The sequence below is a fragment of the Bos indicus x Bos taurus genome, chromosome 9, assembly GCF_003369695.1.
Source record: "Bos indicus x Bos taurus breed Angus x Brahman F1 hybrid chromosome 9, Bos_hybrid_MaternalHap_v2.0, whole genome shotgun sequence".
NCBI lineage: Eukaryota > Metazoa > Chordata > Mammalia > Artiodactyla > Bovidae > Bos > Bos indicus x Bos taurus.
The window spans coordinates 52,270,953-52,294,019 of NC_040084.1; the positions used below are offsets into that span (position 1 = coordinate 52,270,953).

A 23,067-nucleotide genomic window follows, 5' to 3' on the forward strand; every position below is an offset into this window, starting at 1 on the left:
AGCTATGATTGCTTTATTGCTCAATGCAGAACATACAGTAAGGACTCAGCAAGTATTGTTAACCAAGAATTATCAACTGAAAACCTCTCTGTACAAAAATCATAGCTCAGTGGTTGGTGCATAGTGCTGGAAAACAAAAATCTATATGAAAATTGAAATTTAAATAAGGAAATTACTACAATCCCATAAGTTAATTCCAATTATTTGAACTTAATGGAATTGATAAAAGCTTAAAAAATTAGTTAAAACAATATCCCTATGATCTGATGTCAATATGAATAACAAATACCTATTTAACATCATGGCCTAATGCATAGTAGATAAACAATAAATATTATTGAATGAATTATAAATTTATGAAATCAATAATAATCACTGTATAATGATTACATTAAAGTGCATTTTTAAGACACTGTTAGTAACAGGCAATATTATTATTTCAAAACACATGACTTAATCCAAAGAAAATACAGAAAGTAAAAGGAAGTAGACAAAAATAGGATTGTAATTATTATCACACACAGTGTTAGCTGCAAAGTTTAAAGGTTTACAGCCATAAAAAGGAAAAGAAGTTTAAGTCAGGAATCCTTAGAAGATTTTTCAACAGAGATTGCTGTTGGTTCAAATCAACAGATGGTATCCAGTAGAAACAGTGGTAGGAAACAAGCAAGAACTAGCATCATAAAGAAAAGAAAAGAGATACTATAATGCAGAGGATAAAATAGATCTACAAAATGCTAATGTGCAGGAAAAGAAGGCAATCAATAATGAATAATATTATATTAAGTAAGTGGATTTCCATATGTTAAGAGCATGGAAACATGTAAATACATAATCAATAAAATAATAAAACTGAAAATAAAGTTTATTTTTAGTTACTAAATCAAGTACCTGACCAAATAATTAGGCAATAGCAAGAGCAAAGAATTTTATATCTTTTGATTATCTAATACTGCATTTTCCATAGACAAACTTCTTTTAAAAACCTGTCCTAAAGAGTTTAAGGGTCTTACCCACAGTAAGATTATAAAACTGTATGAAAAAGGAAAACAAATTTAATACAGCATGATTGTTAATGGAATTGTCTTTTCTTTATAAGGAGCTTATTGTGTACTAGGCAATGTGCTAGACACTGAAGGCATGAACAACAAATCAAACATGGTTCTTCCTGCCTTTACAACTGAAATATGCCACTTCCCGTCTGGCACCACAAGGATTAGGTTTTTAGCCACTGCAACCACTGACCTTTAACACAACCTGAAAGGAGTTCAGGGCGGAGGTCAGAATGAGGCATTCTGTGCTCTAACACCTTATAGAACAGGCCTTCAGATAGACATTTCCAGAAGAAAATTTTATGAACCTAATTCTTATATCTTCTCATACCTAGAAAATCACTCAAACCATTCACAGAGGCAACTGCTCCTCATGACTAGCAGCAACCTTCTACTGAGACATATATGTCTGACAGCATGTGCCTCCTTCACCAAATTATATGCATTTGTGCATGCGCGCATGTGTGTATGTTATTCGTGCCCAACTCTTTGCGACCCTATGGATGGCAGCCAGCCAGGCTCCTCTGTCCATGGGATTTTTCAGGCAAGAAATACTGGAGTATGTTGCCATGCCCTCCTCCAGGGGATCTTCCTGACTCAGGGATGGAACTCGTGTCTCTAATGTCTCCTTCATGGGCAGACAGTTTCTTTACCACTACCACCACCTGGGAAGCTAAATATATATATTTAGCTTATATATTTAGGTAGACCTCACCTACCCTTATCTCTTCAGATCAGTTCATTAGCACTATCTAAGAGGCTTTCTCCTGGGCTATAGTCTTCAGTGTGTACCCAAATAAAACTGAATTCACAGCTCTTACTATATGCTTTTTTTTCAGTCAACAGCTCTTATGATTTTTTTTCAGTCAAGTTTTCCTTGTAATCTTACAATATAGTGGAAAGGAAAGTTTACAAAGAAACCAATAAATAACTTCTATTGTGCTAAATGACATGAAAAAAAGAATAGACTCCCATAAGAGAAGAGGGGTCTTTTCAGTTCAGCTCAGTTCATTCACTCAGTCGTGTCTGACTCTTTGCAGCGCCATGAACCACAGCACACCAGGCCTCCCTGTCCATCACCAACTCCAGGAGTCCACCCAAACCCATGTCCATTGAGTCAGCGATGCCACCCAACCATCTCATCCTCTGTCGTCTCTTTCTCCTCCTGCCCTCAATCCTTCCCAGCATCAGGGTCTTTTTAAATGAGTCAGCTCTTCACATCAGGTGGCCAAAGTATTGGAGTTTCAGCTTCAACATCAGTTCTTCCAATGAACACCCAGGACTGATCTCCTTTAGGATGGCCTGGTTGGATCTCCTTGCAGTCCAAGGGACTCTCAAGAGTCTTCTCCAACACCACAGTTCCAAAGCATCAATTCTTCGGCGCTCAGTTTTCTTTCTAGTCCAACTCTCACATCCATACTTGACCACAGGAAAAACCACAGAGGGGTCTTTTACGATGTTACAAATTTCCTAGAGCAATTAGCCACTTGGAGTACAGCAGCAAAAATAGACATGTAGAGAAAAATATAGGATTGGTTGCTTTGTTAATAAATTTGATATAAGAAGAGAGTGTAAAGAAAAAAGTCAAGAATGAGTTAGCAACTTGCTTAGATAATTTTAGCCATTTCTCCCATAATGAGGGAAAGTTGAACATATGAATTTAGAAAATAGAGAAGTTGTCATGGTTAAAGATTTAAATTTAAGTACTACCAATATATATATTAAATTATTAGGAATCAAGACCATCCCCAAGAAAAAGAAATGCAGAAAGCAAAATGGCTGTCTGAGGAGGCCTTACAAATAGCTATAAAAGAAGGGAAGCGAAAAGCAAAGGAGAAAAGGAAAGATATATCCATTTGAATGCAGAGTTCCAAAGACTAGCAAGCAGAGATAAGAAAGCCTTCCTCAGCGATCAATGCAAAGAAATAGAGGAAAACAATAGAATGAGAAAGACTAGAGATCTCTTCAAGAAAATTAGAGATAACAAGAGAACATTTCATGCAAAATGGGCTCAATAAAGGACAGAAATGGTAGGGACCTAACAGAAGCAGAAGATATTACGAAGAGGTGGCAAGAATATACAGAAGCACTGTAAAAAAAAGATTTTCATGACCCAGATAATCACAATGGTGTGATCACTCACCTAGAGCCAGACATCCTGGAATGTGAAGTCAAGTAGGCCTTAGGAAGCATCACTATTAACAAAGCTAGTGGAGGTGATGGAATTCCAGTTGAGCTATTTCATATCCTAAAAGTTGATGCTGTGAAAGTGCTGCACTCAATATGCCAGCAAATTTGGAAAACTCAGAAGTGGCCACTGGACTGGAAAAGGTTAGTTTTCATTCCAATCCCAAAGAAAGGCAATGCCAAAGAATGCTCAAACTACTGCACAATTGCACTCATCTCACATGCTAGTAAAGTAATGCTTAAAATTCTCCAAGCCAGGCTTCAGCAATACGTAAACCATGAACTTCCAGATGTTCAAGCTGGTTTTAGAAAAGGCAGAGGAAACAGAGATCAAATTGCTAACATCCACTGGATCATCAAAAAAGCAAGAGAGTTCCAGAAAAATATCTATTTCTACTTTATTAACTATGCCAAAGCCCTTGACTGTGTGGATCACAATAAACTGTGGAAAATTCTGAAAGAGATGGGAATACCAGATCATCTGACCTACCTCTTGAGAAACCTGTATGCAGGTCAGGAAGCAACAGTTAGAACTGGACATGGAACAACAGACTGGTTCCAAATAGGAAAAGGAGTACGTCAAGGCTGTATATTGTCACCCTGCTTATTTAACTTATATGCAGAGTACATCATGCAAAATGCTGGGCTGGATGAAGCACAAGCTGGAATCAAGATTGCCAAGAGAAATATCAATAACCTCAGATATGCAGATGACACCACCTTTATGGCAGAAAGGGAAGAAGAACTAAGCCTCTTGATGAAAGTGAAAGAGGAGAGTGAAAAAGTTGGCTTAAAGCACAACATTCAGAAAACTAAGATCATGGCATCCAGTCCCATCACTTCACAGCAAATAGATGGGGAAACAGTGGAAACAGTGGCTGACTTTATTTTGGGGGGCTTCAAAATCATTGCAGATGGTGATTGCAGCCATGAAATTAAAAGACGCTTACTCCTTGGAAGGAAAGTTATGACCAACCTAGACACCATATTAAAAAGCAGAGACATTACTTTGTCAACTAAGGTCCCTCTAGTCAAGGCTATGGTTTTCCAATAGTCATGTATGGATGTGAGAGTTGGACTATAAAGAAAGCTGAGTGCTGAAGAATTGATGCTTTTGAACTGTGGTGTTAGAGAAGACTCTTGAGAGTCCCTTGGACTGCAAAGGGATCCAACCAGTCCATCCTAAAGGAGATCAGTCCTGGGTGTTCATTGGTAGGACTGATGTTGAAGCTGAAACTCCAATACTTTGGCCACCTGATGCAAAGAGCTGACTCATTGGAAAAGACCCTGATGCTGGGAAAGATTGAGGGCAGGAGGAGAAGGGGACGACAGAGGATGAGATGGTTGGATGGCATCATTGACTCAATGAACATGAATTTGGGTAAACTCTGGGAGTTTGCGATGGACAGGGAGGCCTGGCATGCTGCGGTTCATGGGGTCGCAAAGAGTCGGACATGACGGAGCGACTGAACTGAACTGAACTGTTTGAGTGTTTGAGTTGTCTGAGAAAAAAGTGTAGAAAAGGAATGCAGATTCAAAACCAAATTCAGAGAAATTCTCATATTTAGTGCTAGGACTGAAATGGAAAATTGGCCAAACAAATGGGAAAAGAGGTAGAAGAAAATGAAGAGAGTAGTCTCTTGAGCTTCTTGCAAGAGAAGGGTCAGTTTTTAAAAAGAAAAAGTGGCCAATTGTATCAAATGATACCTGGAGTACACTAAACTCATTCCCACTGTCCAAAACAATTTCTTATGCTATTTTCAGCCTTAGATTCAAGAATGAAATAAACTTCTAAGTATGCCTCCAATTTTCTGAGAAGTGAAAAATCATTCAGGTCCACATTTAAGCAAAAAGTGAATAAATAAAATTTACTCAAGTTTCAGACATGGATAGTAATTCAGGATAACTTGAATTTAATAAACATTTCACTACATATTTTCCATGGGGTTCTCACGGCAAAGAATCCTGGAGTTGTTTGCCATTCCCAAGCTGAAACTCCCAACACTTTGGCCCATGTAATGCAAAGAGCCAATTCATTGGAAAAGACCCTGATGCTGGGAAAGGTTGAAGGCAAAAGGAGAAGGAAATGACAGAGGATGAGATGGTTATAAAGCATCATCAACTCAATGGACATGAGTTTGAGCAAACTCTGGGATATAGTGATCGACAGGGAAGCCTGGTGTGCTCCAGTCCTTGGGGTCACAAAGAGTCAGCCACGACTTAGTGACTGAATAACAATCACTACATACCAAAATACACACAGTGAGATGTAATAGCTAATTTTTTTTAATGCAACTGCTGGAAAATGAGAAGAAAAGAGAATAGGATAACTGTAAGAGAGTAATCTTTTTAGCTTTGACACAAAGGAGAAATAATGATGGAAAGATCAACAGATTTTAGTTCAAAATCACATAAAACTTCCAATTAATGAAAAATAGTAATACAAATAAAAAGCACATGTAGAAGAAAATGGTGTAATGGTTTTTATTGAAAGAGTACTGGATTTTAGCCATAAATATAGTAGGTTCCCTGGTGGCTCAGACAGTAAAGAATCTGCCTTCAATCTGGGAGACCTGGATGCGATCCCTGTGTCAGGAAGATCCCCTGGAGGAGGGCATAGCAATCTACTCCAGAGAATCCCATGGACAGTGGAGCCTGGCGAGGTATAGTTCATAGGATCACAGAGAGTTGGACATGACTGAATTGACTTAGCAGGCACACATGCAGGCAATAACCAACTTACTCTTTCTCACTACTGTCTCTGACTAATGTGGTCTGAAAACTACTTGCAATAACTTGCACAAAGTAAAAGCTCAGTCTGGTCTAATATCAAAACTCCAAAGCATCAACTAATGAAATTCTGTTTGGGTCCGTCCTAGTTTCAGAAATTTCTAAGAAAGTAGGCAGCTTCTTTACTTTTTATTCACTAGGTGAATATTTTGCTCTAGGTGCCATTTTGCTCTCTCTAAAGTTGGGTCTGGGGAAGGTAGATTATGGGAAAGGGACAGTATATTATGGATTATGAGCTGTGTCTAACAACACAGCTTGTTTGTTTACTCCCTCACATTTCAGGGAACTTCCAGATTTCTTCTATATCGAAGTCTTCTTACTATCGGCTTTTAAAACAACTTCTTTACTATTGGCTTTTAAAATAACTCAGTCCCTTGTTTCTGAGGCTTCATACTACCCATTGTCTAAATACAGGAAAGTTTCCCCTCCTCCAGAAGACTTGCTGCTCCTGGAAGCAGTCTCCCAGAACAGGGTCCTTTTCAAGATGATATAGTTGAGTTCTCTCCCCTAGACCACCCAGACCAAGAAAAACTCAAGCACCTTTGTCCCCTTTGGGGTAATACAGCCAGCTCCTCTCCCCTGGTGGTCCCAAGCTGTCACTTTTGGACTTCTTAGACTCAGGTTAGGCACCAATCCCCGTGTCCTTTAAACATCAGGGAACATAGAGCACTTTCTCTGGACAGTTCCCTTGAAGTTCCTCCATCTTCTTAAGACATGGAGAAGTATCCACTCTCTTCCTCACTGGGGAAGCATACAAACAACTCATTCTCCAAAGAAATTCCGATTTCTATGCTCTTTTATCTCTAAGATACCCAACCTGTGTAACTAGTCTGTTGTGTTAGATGTATATTGTCTCCAGTTGGAAATCTGAGATACTGAGAAAACTCACAATAGCCTGCTACCTCACTTCTAGGGTTCTGGGGGGTTTTCTTTTGTTGCTGGTGACAATGTAAACCAATGCATTTTAGATTTATAAGGCTCTTCATCCAGTAATTCTGCTATAAATACTACCCAAAAGACATGAAAACACTTGTGTATGTGGGCATTCACTATAGCATTCACCATCTAATGTAGTGCCCAGATGAGAAATATTAGCTAGGGCTAAAGGATAAGTACCGGAGAAGGCAATGGCACCCCACTCCAGTACTCTTGCCTGGAAAATCCCATGGAGAGAGGAGCCTGGTAGGCTGCAGTCCATGGGGTCACCAAGAGTCAGACACGACTGAGCGACTTCACTTTCACTTTTCACTTGCATGCATTGGAGAAGGAAATGGCAACCCACTCCAGTGATGTTGCCTGGAGAATCCCAGGGACGGAGGAGCCTGGTGGGCTGCCGTCTATGGGGTCGCACAGAGTCGGACACGACTGAAGTGATTTAGCAGCAGCAGCAGCAGCAAAGGATAAGTAAAACTTTGTTTCTTCATAATAAGAATTATTATACTAACCCTACCTTATTTCAACTTTTGTACTTCAAAACTCTTGCTTTGCCCCTCTAGTCTTTACTTCCTAATCTTAAGGTCATTGCTCTGGGTCTTAACTTTGTTGGAATTTTGTTACATATGAGATGGTTTTTTTTCTTTTTTTTTTCACTTTAGATTATATTTTATTTTAAATAGTCACAACATCTGACACTTCAAAAAAAGATACCACTAATAAATAAAACAAGTGGAATACTTATCAGAGTTACAACAGACATAATATTTAGCTGAGAATCACTTCAACAGAGTAAGGCTCTAAAGATACCAGACAAAGCAGAACTTGTTTGGATTAAGATGTACAACTCTCTTACTGTATGGGCGCTTACAGACAAGGCCTTGGTTCCATATGGTCAATGTTACAGTCATGCTTCAGGCTAAAATTTTCAGTAGTTTTGAGAGCCTATACAAGATGTTATGGACTATACCCTGCAAAAAGTTACAACTTGAAAACTTCTTTCAAGCTTTACCAGTATCCAATGTGTATATTTTTAACATTTCTGAAAAGAGAACAAAATTAATAGGTGATGGTATTCACATCTGATATCTCAGGTTTCATGGCAGACAGGTCTTAATGCTCCTAGACTTTGGGGTATAAAAGGGAGGAATATTTTAAATTTAAATAGAATGTGGGGAAAATTAGGATCAAATGGGCATACATTCCTTGACCCCAGTGCCCTTTGCCCTGTTAACTCCATAGGGAATGGTTAAGCCATCAAAAATTAAACCAATAGTTTTTATATTAAAATGATTCTCCATACTAGTAACACTGAAGAGCCACTAAACTAAGAATTTACCTTGTAGAGGTTAACACACAGAAATAAGCTGACAGAACAGTAACAATTATGAAAAATGCTACTCATCTAAAAGGATCCATGTCCACTCTTTGAGTCTACTTCATACATTCTGCCCATCCACCCCACTCCAAAAAGGTTCAGATTATTATGTCCCAAGGTAATCTATTCCTGAATTACTTGTGAAGAGACAAACTGCTCTGTAATGTATAAGCTACTTAGGTCCTATTCTAGGATGATGCACTTCCATTGCCCTAGCTCTCAAATTTGGAAATCTGCTTAGGTTCGGTCTTTTAAAACCTTTCCAAATTAACGTAATTAGAATTTGTGTCTCTGTTGCTGTGGGATGATTTGGGAGAATGGCATTGAAACATGTACAATATCATATATGAAACGAATTGCCAGTCCAGGTTCAACGCATGATACTGGATGCTTGGTGCTGGTGCACTGGGATGACCCAGAGGGATTGTACAGGGAGGGAGGAGGGATGGGGGTTCAGGATGGGGAACACGTGTATACCCGTGGCAGATTCATGTTGATGTATGGCAAAACCAATACAATATTGTAAACTAATTAACCTCCAATTAAAATAAATAAATTTATATTAAAAAAAAAAAAAGAATTTGTGATCCCTAGATTCACATACAGTACAGGCTCTGTGACACCTCTTTTTTGGGGGGTTGAATAAAAGCCACAGGATTCTGTGTGACTAAAAACTAAATCTCAGTTATTCGAGTCTGGCATTGTGTAAACATATTTTTAAGTTCATTTTGCTGGACTTCATTAACTACTTCAGGATCTTCAGGGCTCTTCTGAACTTTTGCCACTGCAAAGTTTATCCCTTGGGTTAATCCAGCTTGGGTAATGTTAGCAAACTGGACCATAGAACTTCAAATCTTTGCAAAAGGAGAGACTGCTCTGCTGCTACGGCTCTGTGAAGGAGAAGGAATTACATGAAGCTCTCTCTCAAGTTCAAGCATGCCAGACTCAGAGCCAGGGGTCTTTTGAGATACAACTGAATGCACTGGTTCAACTGACAAAAACTGTGGGACTGCTGTAGGAAAAGACACATCTAATTGAAAAGGTGGAGAAGGTATCTGTTCTATGGATTCAAACTGAGTTTCTTTGCTAGAAACTTGATTGGTCATTTGATTTCCTTCCTCACTAGCCTGCTGAGAAACAGATCTGGTTTCTGATAGGTGGGTCATTTTGTTGTGTGCATCTTGAACAAATCTGTAGCAGTACACATCCACAGGCTTGGCAAAGCCAGTCAATGCGTGTATGTTGCCAGGGGAAGGACTTTTCTTCAAAGAAGACTCAGGGCCTTTTCCAAGCCCGCTTTCATGAACAATAGTAACCTCTGAAGGAACATGAATGCTGATACCAGTGCTGCTAATAGACTGGGATCGACTGCCTAATCGAGGTGCTGAAGCAATGATACCACAACTAGGAAGAACATAGTCTGTTGGCACTACATTCTCTGAAGAGTTAGCTGCCTGTCTTCATCAGACTTGGAATTTGTAAGAAATTCATCAGAGTGATACGAGTCATTATCTGAAGACTTTTCCCTTTCTGACTCTGCCTGGGCTTTATTATCCATCACACTTGTATTTTCCATGGTTTCAAGACTACTATCTGATTTCCAAAGATTTACTTTTAAGTTTGGTTTTAGAAAGTTAACTCTCATTTCAAGTTTTGTGAAGTTTCTTAGCTTCCATAGATTACCAATGTTTACACTGGATTTGGTCTGTTTCACTTTTTGATTTAGAGATGAAATTTTGCTCATTAAAAATTGTTTTCCCTGGGCCGAAGAGCCTTGGTTTTGAGATCTGATGCCAATGATGTTTTCAAGAGGTTTACTGCTCTTCCTCTCAAGCTTTTTCTCTATTATAGGTACATCTAATCCCATGGCTTGCTTGGTGATCTGCAGCATCTCCTCAATGCACTGAAGGGTATCTTTTCCATCCTCTTCTGGGTTACGCATTATAGCTTTCAGTGTGTGGAAATAGCCACTTGCTCCTTTTATCTGTAGTGCAATTGCATGCAGGAGAACTTTGGCTTTACCAAAAAGAGTGGGTTCGGGACCTATTTCTATTTTTTCCAGGTCTTCTAGACTTAGTCCTTGATACTGGTTTACTTTGTCAACTTCATCATCATAATAGACCACATAGTAGGCAGAGTTAGAAAGCAGTAACAGCACATCCACATCAATGAGGCTGCTCTTAAACTGTCACTTGAGCCAAGCCATAAAAATTACATCACGACACATAGTTTAATATGAAGAAAATTTCCACACCTACTAAGTCGTGCTACTTTATCATAGCTTCTATTTTGACACTAATATTTACATTGGTCAAACATGATCTCAGTCAAAAGCATTATGTCTAGAATGAAAAGCACTTGGCACGTCACAGACAATGGAGAAAGATGTTGGCCCTCCCCCCACCCACATTTTTACTGAAGTATAAGCTGCAGTAAATACTTAATTTCCCTCCCCACCACCCTCTGCCCCACTTAAACAGAAATAAACAAAACCTAACCCCCACTTTTTTTTTTTTTTTTTTAAACACAGACAAAAGAAAGAAAACCTTTCGGTGCACCCCCGCCCCATGACTGCAGCTCGGAGGGAAGGGCTGCGCTACTCGTTTTTCTCTTCCTGTCCGTCAGGCAGCCCCTCCTTTCACAAGATGAACACAAACACCGCCAGCGCCACATGCAGCCCCACCACCGCGACAGTACTCGCGTAAAAGCCACTGTCATCGGGGGACATTAACAGGAAGCTTTGGAAAAGCAGCAATTTGCGGAAAAATACAACCCCACAGGAACTTTAACCATAAGTTCTGCAAAAAAGGAGAAAAATCTTGAAAGAGATCGCCAGGCTGCCGCCTTCGGGCTTGGGCTGGGCAGGGCAGCGTTGCCAGCGGCATTGCCTGTGGCGTTCGCCTGCTTCTGAGCCGTCCTAGGAGGCCGGTGGGAGCGGGGCATCTAGTCAGTCAGTCAGTCTGTCCCCTCCGTTCGTCAGTTAATCGAAGCTCGAGATGATTTTATAAGGAAGATCCTTCAAGCAACTCCTGAAGTAATATATAGGAAAGAATGAATGATTTGAAACCCCTAACAAGAACAAATGTTGAATTGTCCAAAGAGAAAATTGAAATTACTTGAGGCAGTAGTCACTCAAAGATATCACATCCCCCAGCCAAACCAACACAACAATTTAATCAGAATCTCCCAATCATGGGTCGAGGTTTCATTCAACTTTAAACCTCACCATGGGTGATTCAAATGTGTAGCCAAGGTTAACAGCCAGAACCATAAGGCTTATTGGTTAGAGAGGAAAAAAGCCAAGCAGTAGAATATATGAATGATGTGTATATTATGCAGCCATTCAAAATTATAATTCTGAAGATCAGGTACTGCTGCTAAGTCACTTCAGTCGTGTCCGACTCTGTGCGACCACATAGACGACAGCCCACCAGGCTCCCCCTTCCCTAGGGTTCTCCAGGCAAGAACACTGGAGTGGGTTGCCATTTCCTTCTCCAATGCATGAAAGTGAAAAGTGAAAATGAAGTCGCTCAGTCGTGTCCGACTGCTAGCAACCCCATGGACCACAAGCCCACCAGGCTCCTCCGTCCATGGGATTTTCCAGGCAAGAGTACTGGAGTGGGGTGCCATTGAAGATCAGGTAAAAGATAGTGTAATCTCTAAATATGGCACGCAAGGCCTCTTATTGTCTCATCTCTGCCTCTACTATCACATTTGCTGCTCCCTTCATGGGCCTTTCCATTCCATGAGTTACAGCCTCATCAGTCTATTTGCAGGTTCCTAAACATGCCTTAGCCTGAACTCAGCCTAGATCCTCTTAGGCCTCAGCCTGAACTGCTTCCTTATCTGCCTGGATCATTCCTCCTCCTAGTTAACTGAAAGCTGAAGTGCATACTCTTACAGACAGCCTTCCTGATCTTCCAGACTGACCTGAATCCCTACAGCACTTCCTACTAAAAGTGGAACATGTCACACTGTATCATAATTGTTGGCTTACTTATATTTCAACTTTTATCACTTTGAAAACAAAAGCATTATCTTCTTCCTCATCTCTGAATCCCAGTATCTAACAAAGTGCTTTAACACAGCGTGTGTGTAAGTCGCTCAGTCATGTCCAATTCTTTGTGATCTCATGGACTGTACAGTCCGTGGAATTCTCCAGGCCAGAATACTGGAGTGGGTAGCCTTTCCCTTCTCCAGGGGATCTTCCCAACTCAGGAATCGAACACAGGTCTCCCGCCTTGCAGGCATATTCTTTACCAACTGAGCCACCAGGGAAGCCCAACACAGAGAGGTGCTCTAAAAATATTGGGTTGAACTTTTAAAAGCAAATAATATCATAGAAATACATGTATTAAAGTGCATTTGATATGGGCTTCCCTGGTGACTCAGTGGTAAAGAAGCCATCTGCCAATGTAGGGTTTGATCCCTGGGTTGGGAAAGATCTCCTGGAGAAGTAAATGGCAACTCATTCCAGTATTCTTGCCTGGGAACTTCCATGGATAGAGGAGCCTGGCAGGCTACAGTCCATGGGGTCACAAAAGAATTGAACATGACTTAGCAACTAAACAACAACAGCAGCATTTGATAGAGAAGGAAGAAAGGAAAGGAAGGAGAGAGGGAGAGAAAAACTAATATTCACAGAATAAATTGTAAGTGACAATATTTATAACTTCACATTGTTCTCGCAACATTCCCTAGGATAAATATTATTTTCCTTATTTTACAGATGATGAAACCAAGGCCAAGAGTTTTATATAATTTATTCAATAATTGGGAGTTAATAAGTACTATACTCAGGTTTTGAACCCAGGTTTATATGACCAAAACTACCCTGTATTTCCAAAATAAAAAATAGTTATTTTACAGTTTTGATTTAGGAGGAATTACAAGGTATTTAGGGGCTGAAGACTATAGTCAGGGTAAGTCACTAGCAGATAAGAAAGTAACACATTTTCTAAACTGCTCAAAGGAAATCCATTCACAGACAAATACACAGTTACAGTCTTTGTGTAACAAATCAACAAAATTATATTACTGAAAAAATATCAAAACCATTCAATATACTTAAGTGTAATATTTTTCTGTATTTAGCCATTCTGTTTGTCTCCAATAAAAGTGTGTCTTTTATTACTCAACAGAATTTCTCTGCTATGGTGTTACAAATTATTCTTCATATTAAGTGTTTCAAGATCCTATAGTATTGAAAACCTTTATTTCCTCAACTTCCCAGCACTAAATTGATCAAAACTGAAGCAAAATATAAAGTACCTATCTCTGGACTTATAATTTTTATATCCTGCTAACAAAAAGTTATTTTGAGGCTCCATTACACCTATTAGCAAAAAGAAACCAACAAAAGAAGATATCATAAATGTAAAGGTAAATGCATAATAAAAAACAAATAAATGTAGGTATTAAAAAGGATGCCTTGAAATTTAAGGACAGACGCCTATGGGATACACAGAGATTACAAGCTGAATGTACTCATGCTCCATCTTCTCTAGAACCCCCAAAGGTGCTGAAGACAGGAGATTTAAAAAGTAAGGAAAAAACTCTTCTTTTCTTAATTTTATTTCTATAGTTGATGAAACTGATGTTCGATTCAGAAAAGTCTTTCCCAGGCTCTGGAGGCTATTTGAAATAGCCTGGAGGCCCAGGCCAGTCAGCATTTGAAATCAGCTCTTTGAGAGCCAAGCCCATCTTTATGCTAAACCATAGTGCATTTCTCTATTTTTGGTTTCTCTATCCTTGCAAAATCACAACAAAACATTCTTAGGTAGACCTGCTCTGTTTATTTCATTCCTTTGTCTCCCTTAGTCACAGCAAGTGATTTTTTTAATCGAGTTTTTTTTTCATATGTATTGCCTGCAACATAAGATTTCTAGCAATATTGTCATATTTCCTCTCAAATTTTTATTAGGCAATATAAAGCAATATTATATATTTTATTATTAACAAATTTATACAGAATAAAGTACAAAATGATTACTACAATTATTTATAATAGCAAATGTTTGCATTGAGATAAACATTTCACTATTGTTATGGAACATTGATTTAAACAGTGATTAAACAACGAATAGACCCACTGCTTGATATTGTTAAATTGAGATATATCATTAATATTACTGAATAGAAAATGGAAGGAAAAATCATAATTAAAGAGACTGTAAAAACATATCTAGCCATCCCCAACGAGTCCAAATGTCTTTATCTTGACACATTAATCTCAGGGTACTAAGAGAGCTTGCAAGTGAGATTTCTGAACTTCAGTTGGAAATATTTAAGGAAATGGCTGAAGGCTGGAAGATGTTCTTGGGAAGGAGTGAGGAAGAAAATGGTACTAGAGACACCATTCAAGTTTCACAACTCAAGTGCCTCTATGGGTCATTCAGGTAGTATAAAGCAGTGAGGTAGCTAGCAGGGAACTAGTGAATTTGGGAGCACAGGCTCTGTCCACAGTGAGCAGCACCACTCGGTTACAGTCTGTTGATGGGATGAGAGGCTTTGGGTTTTACCTGGGAGCTCTTAAAAATGAAAAATAAAATCAAGACTTCTAAAATCAGTCAAAAATCCAGACTTCTAATGGAAATATTGCCTTTAAAAAGTATTTACAGGTCACACACATGCACACACACACATCAGATGATAAAATTCCACCTATACTATACCAGATTCAAAAGCCAGCCACCAATTTATACAGATGTTTGCTGTTTCTTCCACTTCGAAATAAGTAATATTTCCTGTAGAATTGTAACATATATTAGACATATATTAGAATGAATCAGAGATCAAAAGTCATCTAAAGAACAGGAAAGGCTATCAGATAACAAGGCTTGATTGAATGAATTAATATACCCAAAGAAAGACTTGTCAATCCAAAAGAGATTAGTATGCCTGGAACAAGAATAACCAGAGTTTGAGTCTAGAAGAGAAGAAAAAGGATATTCTGGCTCACAGACTTGAACAATTCATTCCTAACCTAAGTTATCTAAATTAAGGAAACTGCTGCAACTGTTTCCTGCAATTAAATACTAGATTTAATTTCATGCCTAACAAGCTAACCCTCTGAGTAAAATGTCAAAGTTACATCAATCTATATTCAGGATACTTTTGTCTCCCATGAGGTTGCATATCATTATAAATTGATAGGGTGACAGTTTTGTTTGTACATGTCCCTGGTGAGTTTGGTTAGTGGAAGTTCACTTCTGAGAAACAGACCCATTCACAGTATGCACAAATGTAAACAACAGAAATAGGATTTTGGCAAACTCACTAAGCCAAATTCTACTTCCTGAACTACTGGCAGACTGTAGTAAGCCATTTCCTAGACCCACCAAAATTTACCAGCCACTATTTTTTTACTTCATTAGCGTCAAAAAATTAGAAGTGTTGCAATAATCCAACAGGGAAAAAATAGTTAAAAAAAAAAAAAAAACAGGTCAAGAGATTTCTGCAATCAAATACAGTGTAAGTTAAACATCAATCCCAAGTAAAATTCCAGAATTAAACTATAGACTGTGAGTATGTTGGATAAATAACATGAGTATAATTTTAAAAATTAATGATAAAGTTACTAAAGTGGAATGGTTTTAGAAATGTGATAGATATAATGTACCTATCTTTAAAAACAGTGATACTTAAGAGTTATCCTTAGTGATTTTTAAAATTCTCCTTCAGCCCTTAAACAAAACTAGATAATTTTCTCACAGTTTCAGATCACAAGGCCGCATAAAGAAATACAATGGATGGGACTTCCCAGTGGTCAAGTGGCTAAAATTCTGTGTTCCCAGTGCAGGGAGCCTCTGGTGAATCCCTAGTCGGGAAATCAGATCCCACACACCACCATTAAGAGTCTGCATGCCACAACCAAGGGATCTGCATGCACAGTGAAGACTGGAGGTCCTTCATGCTGCAACTAAGATGCACAGCAGGGGAAACAAGATGGCAGAGCAGTAGGTGGATGTGGAGTACATCTCTCCACGGATACATCAGGAACACACCTTCAGACACAGAAGTGCAAGCAGAACACCAGCTGAGAGCAGACAGAAGCACCTGATCAGTGGAAAAGAATATATAGAACCACACAAACTCAGTAGGATGAAGGGGGGAAACAGGAGTGTTAGTAGGACTGGACCTGCCCTCTGCTGGTGGGGAAACTGAAGTAGGGGTCCAATCCCCACATCAGGGCAATTGTCTGGGTCAGAGGAGAAACATTTAAGGCTGAGAGTGAAGTAGCTGATCTGTGGCAGCCTAAATGGAATAAGAATCAGACAGTCCTGTGACAGCCATACGTACCCAGGACAGGGATGCAGGTCCCCTAGAAGGTGCAGCAGCTAGGAGCTGGAGCATAGGGATTGTGGAGCAATCCCAGGGTGAGGGCTGCTGTTGACTGCAGAGGGACAGACAGAGGGGGACAAGAGAGAGGAGATTGTGGTGGGAAATGCCTGTGGAGGAAAGCCAGGCAGCCATGGAAGCAAGGCGATACTGCTGAGTCATGCACAGGTGGTGGAGCTATTAACGCCGCCTCTAAAGATGCAGAGCAGGAAAATAAATAAATAATAAATACAATAAATATTTTTTTAAAAGAAATACAATGGATGACAGAACCAAAAATAAAAATTATAGGGTAGAATGAGTCTGTTATATTTATTTGAATTAAATTCAAAATCTTCCATTCCAGTTTGTAAAAGCAAATTCAGGAAATATCATGATAAACATCAAAATACACATATTTTGGGGGGGAAAACTGTGAAACTTTTTGGCAATAATATCATATGTTGTAAATAACATGGGCTTCCCTGCTGGCTTAGCAGTCAAGAGTCCACCTGCAAAGCAGGAGTCATAGGAGATGCAGGTTCAATCCCTGGGTCAGGAAGATCCCCTAGAGGAGGGCATGGCAGCCCACTCCAGTATTCTTTCCTGGAGAATCCCATGGACAGTGAGACTGGCAGGCTACAGTCAATAGAGTTGCAGAGTTGGCTAGGACTGAATCGATTTAGCACACATGCATGCTAGCATAATTAATAGAATCTTATTAGTTCAATAAAACTTTCATTTTGTTTTCCATATCCAGAGAGAGTAGGGTAATAATTAGTCACAAATCTCTATGAAGTCAAACAACATCTAAGTCTGTATTCAGGTCTAAGAATGGTTTCTTAAAGGGCCTATAGGCTTATGGAATTCATTTGGAAGAGAGGAAACAAGGAAGGGCAATCAAAGCAAGTTATGTGAAAATCAATTGAAGGAACTAAGAATATTAGGCATTCAGATGGAAAAAATCAAATAAAAATCATCCTCTAATACCTAAAGGCAAAATGCAAATTTGTTCAGTCTAATCCCAAGGAATAGAACTTAAAGTATGTTAGAAGTTTCAGAAAAACATGATTCATCTCACTGTAAAAACAAATATTTTTCATGGTCAGAGTTGCGAAACTCTGTGCTAACACGCAGGGATGTTAATGAAGGTACTGATAACTATTTAGTGAAAAAATATTGAATGGATCATTGGATTTGGCTAATGATTTAGAAATACTTAATTGAAGAACTTGGTGTTTTAACAGTTACCTTGCCCTTATGATTCAAATTTAATCTTGAAAACACTTGTTCATTTATTTTCACAACTTTAACTTCAAAAACAAACTGAAATATAAGTATAAATATTATGTATGAACCAGTGTGTTCTCCTCTGCTACCAGTTATTCTATTTGTGTATCTTTCTGACAGGTGTTTTCCCTAGCACATGTGTGCTACACATTCAGCTAATTGCTAGACGCTGCCATGGTGTATCAGATAGCACACACTCTCTGATAGCCATCAGTTGGCTGTATAATAACAAGAGAATATATAATAAAGTGTGTCCTGAAAACATAGAGATAATTTTAGGACTCTAAGTTCTAGGTGCTGATTCTCTGACTGGGTAAAGATTGTGATCTGTTTTGAGGTATAGTTATATTCATTCTTGAAACCAAAAATCCTTCCCTCTACTCTTTCAAATTTCTTTATCAATTCAATTAAGAGAATGAAACATTTCAAGGCACTCTTTTATGGGAAAATTATCATTTGCAACTACTTATCTATCTGTCTTAGTATAGTCTGATACTGTGCAACCAAGTCAAAATACAGAACTAAATTATATATCAAGGCAGCCAGAGGAGAGGAACAGCACACATATCTTCCAATTTCGAATGTATGGTCATCAGGTCAAAAAAGATTCACTGACTGATTTTATAATAAGAAAATATTGTAAACATAGATGATACTTTAGGCTAGTAAAACATCATTTATCTGTTTAGATGCTGGGGATTCTGAATAAAATTTCATTTTTAAAATGTATTTTCTGATTTTTAAGTGTGTGGAAACCACTGACATAATCATGAAGATTCCTTAAAGCCCATGATTTTATGTGATATAGTGTTTACTGTAAGAAAACTCTAGCTGGTCTTTACCAAGCCCTATAAATAATTTTCTAAAAACCAACAGCCCTAACATAAGCAATCACACAGTAATTCAATACTTAGTAAGAGATATATGTATTTTGCCTGGAGAATCCCATGGACAGAGGAGCCTGGTGGGCTACTGTCCATGGGGTCACAAAGAGTTAGACATGACTGAGCAAGTAAACAGCATATGTATTTTAATGCATCTCTATATTTATAAACGTGCCTTTCCATCAGTTCCTACTTCATATCTGCAGCATGTAGGGTTATTAAAATTCACCCTGTTCATTATAAATTATAAGTGAGTTATAATTTAAACTTTAAATTATTATTGTTCTAACCGATTACACTCTTTTTGTTTAGTTTGATGGAACTAATGCAAAGGCAAGATTGTAGCTATCTAACTTCAGTGAAGCAAAACTACCTGAACCCTCTATATAAAGGTAGCAGATAGTATTTTGAGAAAGACAGTAAAAGAATATAGTATTTGAGAATGAAAAAGCAAAGAAGATGCACTTGACCTCGTAGAAACTGACAAACAGAAAGTGGACTTATTTGACCAAGCGACTTTGGCTGTCAAGCAATTTCCTGTCCTAAACAGCAATCTGGCCCAGACCGCAGAGTTATCAGAATAAAATCTGAGAGCCATTTTACAGGAGAATCAAATAAGATTTGGAATGAAAATTTCATTGCAAAGGAAGAAAAATTTGCAATAATTTTCTATAATATAAGAATACTTTTTAGCAGTTTTATTGCAGAAGCAATTCTAAATAACAGAGCTTTTCTTATAACAGCATTTCTATAATAATGGTGTTTTATAACAGAAGTGCTATTATTACAAAAATGGCATTATAATAGTGGCATTATTATTGTTGTATCTCTCTTATAACAGAAGTGCTAAATAAGCCTATCTATATTAAAGAAATTTCAAATTTCTTCCTTCTCAGAGCTTAATGTGATTTGGCCAGTCTCTTTCACATGATCATTTTACAAGTAATTTTATATGGGTTGACCCAACATCGAAATATATGTCCAGTTTACACAGACTCCCAGGAAATCTGACATTAAACTAAGAGTCAAAATATTTGAGTTATATTCTCAGCTCTAGCATTAGCTATTAAGTGACCCTTAGCAGCATGTTTCTCCTGCTCTGAGCAATTTTTATTCTCCATTCAAACAAAAAGCAAGGAGATTCTTCATAACTCCCAGTGAAATCTTTCCCATTACTAAAAAGCTCATTTGGTCCCAGATCTTAATAACATCAATTACATATTTTTACTTCTTTGTTTTAAACTCATTGATGTGCTACTTTGTAATTCTGATATTTATTTATTGGAATACATTTATATTCTCAAGTTAGAAGCTAAATAAAAGAAAGAATTCCTTTTGAAAAAAATCTTCCCTTAAATGATCAGCATAGAGCCATGAATATAATGGGTAACTTTAAATTTTTTATTAAAATTCATCTGATAACAAAGTTCTAAAAAATCCAAGCTGAATTCAGAAAATAACAGGGTTTCATTCTGTAGCCAGTAGAATACTATTCAAGAACTTGACCATTTTCAGGTTGAAGTAAAGCAATAAAATATTAGAATAAGGTTGGAAGTGATAAAAATATATAATGTTCAATGATAGTTAAAGTTCAAAAATTGCCTCAAAAGAAATCTATGTCCACATCAAGAATGTTATTATAAATTTAACTTCTCATTCAATAAAGTATATATTGCTTTCCCATATATTTAGGGAGTATTCATTGAAATAATTTAACTATATATGGAAAAGCATAACTAAATTTGTTTATAAAATTCTACTTTTTATTAAAGGTATCTTTTAATCCCTTGATAATGAGCTTTCAGCAGAGAAGACAGGAAAGATTTTAAGTTCCAAAGGTACTGACCTTTCAAATATTAAAATAAAATTCTATATATTTCTCAGATCAGATCAGATCAGATAAGTCGCTCAGTCGTGTCCGACTCTTTGCGACCCCATGAATCGCAGCACGCCAGGCCTTCCTGTCCATCACCAACTCCTGGAGTTCACTGAGACTCACGTCCATCGAGTCAGTGATGCCATCTAGGCATCTCATCCTCTGTCATCCCCTTCTCCTCTTGCCCCCAATCCCTCCCAGCATTGGAGTCTTTTCCAATGAGTTAACTCTTAACATGAGGTGGCCAAAGTACTGGAGTTTCAGCTTTAGCATCATTTCTTCCAAAGAAATCCCAGGGCTGATCTCCTTCAGAATGGACTGGTTGGATCTCCTTGCAGTCCAAGGGACTCTCAAGAGTCTTCTCCAACACTAGAGTTCAAAAGCATCAATTCTTCGGCGCTCAGCCTTCTTCACAGTCCAACTCTCACATCCTATATATTTGTAGGCCAATACAATTAGATTACATCATCTGCTTAGGATATAGTAAGGTAAGGAACAGTAAGGTAAGGAAATTCACTACAGGCATTTTTACATTTTTAGGTTGTTAAACAAAGTAGAACCTTACAGGGTCTTCCTGAGGATAGAGTCTCTACCACCAATGTCTCCCATCTTTCTTTTATTTGTAGAAAAGCTTTAGCCTCCTAGGCCTTCCCTGAGTTCCAAACAGCAGATTTAATCAGAGAAGAGAAAAAAGACAGAAACAAAGAAAAGCAGTCAAGTAAGACAAAATAATAATAGTTTAGCCATAAAACAAGGTCAAGGACTTTTTAAGTTCCTTCTCAAGGACTACAAATAAAATCCTGAGCAATATTCATGAGTTGTTCTGTAGCTACTAAAACCCCCACCAGGAGGAGGAAGTTGACTGCATGTTGACCACCAATATGTAGACCCCAGATGGGCTAGAACTAGAAGGCTGTTGATTGAAATTCCTGAAACCTTACCCCATTACCTCACCATCAACCAAAGAATTATGTACAAGCTGATCATGTACCCTATGAACCTCTCCCTCACACTGTCTTTAAAAACTTTTCCCTGAAAGCCCTGGGGAATTCAGGTCTTTTGAGAATGAGTTGCCTGTTCTCCTTACTTGGTGCCCTGCAGTAAACACTATGTTTCTTCACCACAAATCCGTGTCAGTGGATTGGCTTTTCTGCTCACTGAGTGAGCAGAATCAAGTGTGGTTCAGTAACAACTGTCATGAATGCTTTCAGTGTGTATTCTGATAAAATGAAATTATTTTATTTTTGATTGCAAGTTGAAGAAAGTTTAATTAGAACGTATATATATATATATATATATATATATATATATATATATACATATACACACACACACACACACACACACACATACATAGGTGTATGTGAGGGCTTCCCTGGTGGCTCATATGGTAAAGATTCAACCTGTAATGCAGGAGACCCGGGTTTGATCCCTGGGTCAGGAAGATCCCCTGGAGAAGGGAATGGCTACCCATTCCAGTATTTTTCCCCAGAGAATTCCATGGACAGAGAAGCTTGGTGGGCTACAGTGCACTGGATTGCAAAGAGTTGGACTCTACTGAGAGACTAAGAACACACACACACAGGTGCATGTATATAATATATATGTGTATGAATATAATATTCTACCAGCACCAAAGAAATAGAGTTTTGAGGGACAATTCCCATACCATGTTTATTCATCATACTGAATGACATTATCAGGAGCTATCATTTTTTAAACAATTCACTTCAGCTCAGTTCAGTTCAGTCGTTCAGTCATGTCTGACTCTTTGTGAACCCATGAATCACAGCACACCAGGCCTCCCTATCCATCACCAACTCCTGGAGTTTACTCAAACTCATGTCCATCGAGTTGGTAATTCCATCCAACCATCTCATCCTCTGTCGTCCCCTTCTCCTCCTGCCCCCAATCCCTCCCAGCATCAGAGTCTTTTCCAATAAGTCAACTCTTTGCATGAGGTGGCCAAAGTATTGGAGTTTCAGCTTTAGCATCAGTCCTTCCAATGAACTCCCAGGGCTGATCTTTAGAATGGACTGGTTGGATCTCCTTGCAGTCCAGGGGACTCTCAAGAGTCTTCTCCATCACCACAGTGCAAAAGCATCAATTCTTCGGCACTCAGCTTTCTTCACAGTCCAACTCTCACATCCATACATGACCACTGGAAAAACCATAGCCTTGACTAGATGGACCTTTGTTGGCAAAGTAATGTCTCTGCTTTTTAATATGCTCTTTAGGTTGGTCATAACTTTCGTTCCAAGGAGTAAGTGTCTTTTAACTTCATGGCTGCGGTCACCATCTGCAGTGATTTTGGAAAAATCATAAAAATAAAGTCAAAAAAATAAAGTCAGCCACTGT

General features: G+C 38.4%; 1 long non-coding RNA gene and 1 pseudogene across 1 annotated transcript in view; both read right to left on the reverse strand.

Moving 5' to 3' along the window:
• LOC113898337 overlaps window positions 1-23,067 on the reverse strand; it is a 429,587-nt gene that overhangs the window by 117,735 nt on the left and 288,785 nt on the right. The gene's annotated exons all lie outside the window — the stretch shown is intronic.
• LOC113898336 lies at window positions 8,988-10,582 on the reverse strand (annotated as a pseudogene).